We start from the raw sequence: 3,746 nt of genomic DNA on the forward strand, positions 1-3,746 counted from the left end.
GAGAGCGATTCCATCAAGACATCGCGTCATTCGAAAAACGCTACCAAGGCAAAGGGGAACCCTCTATGCTTGCTGATTATTGTTGGTCCATCGTTAGAGAAACACCGGAGTCGTCCTACAGCAGAAAAGCCAAAAGATCTAAGCGATCGGAATCTTTTACACCATTGTAAATATTATAATGCATTGTTTTTGTTAAAAATCATGAATATAATTATTAAAAAACAACAAGAGCTAACTTCGACTTTTTATTTATCGTGCGTTGATACCTTGGCTACGAAGATTAAAAATATACATATATATATTTTCCTATTTGCATACAACTCAGACAGAAACAGAAAATTATCTTTATAGCAGGTTGAATTAGGAACAAAATAAGTGGGAACTTACAGTTCTTTCCCGCCGCAGCCTCAATGCTCGCCTTATCCGCTCGCCCATCGTTAGACGCTGAGGCTGAGGCGTAGGATCAATTCTAAAAAAAAAAAATCACATTGAAAATCTCATTTTTCATAAAAAATAAGTTTACTCACTCAGCATAAGTTGGTGGATGATTCATTCTAAAAAAAATCTCATTTCTCATTGAACTAATTGGTACACTGGGTATAAACTGGAGGAGGCGCCGGTGGTCTTGGTGTGGAATCAATTCTAAAAAAAAATATCACATTGAAAATCCCATTTTTCATGAAAAATTAAGTTTACTCACTCAGCATAAGTTGGTGGATGATTCATTCTAAAAAAAATCTCATTTCTCATTAAACTAATTGGTACACTGGGTATAAACTGGAGGAGGCGCCGGTGGTCTTGGTGTGGAATCTATTCAAAAATAAGTTTACTCATTCAGCATAAGTTGGTGGAAGATTCATTCTAAAAAAATATTACATCAAAAAAATCTCATTTTTTCATTAAACTAATTGTACTCACTGGGTATGAACTGGAGGTGTCCTAGGTGTGGGATCAACTCTAAAAAAAATATCACATTAAAAACCTCATTTTTGATGAAAAATAAGTTTACTCACTGGGTATGAACTGGAGGCGCCGGCCTAGGAGTGGGATCAATTCTAAAAAAAAAACAAAAAACAAAAAAATATCACATTAAAAATCTCATTTTTTCATTGAACTAATCAGAGCCGGAACTAGGATTCTGGCGCCTGTGGCGAATTCTCATAATGCGCCCCTAAGAAATTCTCTTTCTTATGTTGATTTGTATTTATCTTTCACAATCGAATACCTAGCATTTTTTTCTCGAAAAAATCTTTCCTATTTTAAAGAAATTAATACAAATAAAATCAAAATAAAAGGGATACAAAATAACAATAACATGCATTCAAAATGAACTATAATAATTTGACTTTTCTTGCTTTGGTTTCTGCAAGAATATCAATGATGTCATGATTCTTTTCTATTGACGGGACTGCTATGCTAAATAAGTCAGCCTTTCCTGTCAAGTTGAAGACCTTAAATAGGTTTTCACGAATTTCAATTTGTTGAAAGAACGTTAATATGTAGCTGCGACAGCTGTAGTTACTGATAAAGTCAAGAATATTTTGAGTGGCCACAAATTTGTATGGATCTGAATCGGAACTATACTTCAATGCTTTCTTGTTTGGTTCGCCAAGTACAAAGTCTTGCAGACATATTTCCTAGAGAAAGCTGTGTTCAGCAACTTCTGGCGAAATACTGAATCTTTGAATCGTTGCACTGAGTTCAATACTTGAATGAGGTCCTTTTTCAGCTTATTCTTCTAGTCAAAATTAAATGTTTCATCGTCAGCCTTTCCTCCAGGCTTTTTTATTTTTCTTCTCTTTTCTTCTCCTGTAATCTCTATCTGTGATAATTTACCAGCTCTCCAGTTAGAATGATTTCCAGGCTCATATTATAACTTCACTCAATAATTACGTATATATTATTATAAGAAGAAGTAAAACCCTTAGAAACACAAATGCGCGAGAGTTGTTTGCGATAAAAGGAGCTATTTTTGTCTATGTTCTGAAGGAAATACCCCCAATCGGCTGAGGTTTTACACCTCAATCATGGCCTTTGTTATCGCGTTGGTTGTTTTCGACGCCACAGCCGTCTATAGAGACGTTATTTAGAAGGCTGTGACGCATTCTGTTTTCAGACTGATGGTGTGGACTAAAAAATACTTAATAATTATTATTATTAAGTATTTGGTTATTATTCTCCAGTCTATGGTGTGGACTACGGGCGTTGTTTACAATCCCACATGTATAGTGTTCGTTTACGTTCACATTAATTTAATTCACACACATATGTATAATCTGTTATGGCATATTTTTATAACATTATGTTTTGTGTTGAATATTAAATGAAAAATATTCAATTGGAGATAATACTGTTTTTTTTTATTTTGCGCCCCTAGATCGCTAGCGCCCGTGGCGACCGCCTCTCTCGCCACACCCTCGTTCCGGCTCTGAAACTAATTGTACTCACTGGGTATGAACTGGAGGTGTCCTAGGTGTGGGATCAATTTAAAAAAAAAAATATCACATTAAAAACCTCATTTTTCATAAAAAATAAGTTTACTCACTGGGTATGAACTGGAGGCGCCGGTCTAGGTGTGGGATCAATTCTAAAAAACAAAAAACAAAAAAATATCACATTAAAAATCTTCATAAAAATTATACTCACTCCGTATCTGGTTGCCTATGTGTAGGATTAAATCTAAAAAATAATAATTACATCAATTTTGTTATTATTGAAAAAAATTAAATAAATGATACTTACAGCTGAATGGCTTCTTCTACTGAGAGAATGATAATCATTTTCTATAATAACAAAAATACATATAAGATTAACATTCGCATCACTCAATACTGATACTCACAAGTGAATTATTTAGGAGAAACTGATCAACTGATTCTAAAATAATATTACCTGAGACGAAAGCGTATGAATTATTTATCTAGATGCATTTGTGGTTATGATAAATTCATTTTTTCATAAACAATGTTGGATTCTAAGATAATAACTATTTTACACGGAAACGTAATATATAGATAAGGGATGGTGAAATAATTTTTCTGCGGTTTCATTATCTTTGAAAAATTGTTATTTTGTTGTCGAATCAGGTGGGTATTCAATATACAGGGTGCTCATTTTATTCGAGGCAGAATAGAAGAAAGTTTAACCGATTACAAGAATATTTTTTCAGCTAAGTTTATAATTCATTTAATGAAAGAGAACACATAACTCACACTCGATCAATATCTGTAGAAAGTTTTTATCCTCAAGAAGCAAATTTTTTGATTATGAAGAGGATGGTGTCTGGAGCGAAAAAAGTTTGAGATAAAAGTTTTTTAAATTGTAACCAGAGACGAAATGTTAGAGCAGGCAATCAATGAGATATATTCTCATTTCCCCTCTCTATATTATGTATGCATCATAATTTCAAAGGTTTGACTTGTGGGCTATCGTTATATTGTGATGTGTGATGATGTTCAAGTAGTAATAGTGAAACTAAAAAATTATGTTTCTTCGAAATTATATTAATCTATACATGGTGCACATAAAAAGTATTGGATATGAAAACTTAATGTTATTCATTTTTTCCTATATGAATGACACTTCTTGGAAGGATTTTCCACCATAAACTTTGGACCCTAGGTACTTGAATCTGTGGTTCTTTAGATCTTCCAGATGCTCCTCCAGGTGTTGTGTCATTCGTCCTGGTAAGAATACTTTGAATTCATCCGACTCGATAAGTATGCACCTGTCCTTAAATCTTCCAT

At 33.5% G+C, this 3,746-nt stretch overlaps 1 long non-coding RNA gene across 1 annotated transcript; it reads right to left on the minus strand.

Moving 5' to 3' along the window:
• Window positions 1-424: 424 nt before the first annotated feature.
• Window positions 425-2,484, minus strand: LOC123307636. Its single transcript, XR_006536990.1, has 5 exons — window positions 2,449-2,484; window positions 1,014-1,055; window positions 919-957; window positions 701-861; window positions 425-642 (listed from the first exon to the last, which is right to left on the minus strand). It is a non-coding gene; the product is annotated as an uncharacterized LOC123307636 (long non-coding RNA).
• Between the last annotated feature and the right edge of the window lie 1,262 nt (window positions 2,485-3,746).

The sequence above is a fragment of the Coccinella septempunctata genome, chromosome 2 (genome assembly GCF_907165205.1).
Source record: "Coccinella septempunctata chromosome 2, icCocSept1.1, whole genome shotgun sequence".
Classification (NCBI taxonomy): Eukaryota; Metazoa; Arthropoda; class Insecta; order Coleoptera; family Coccinellidae; genus Coccinella; species Coccinella septempunctata.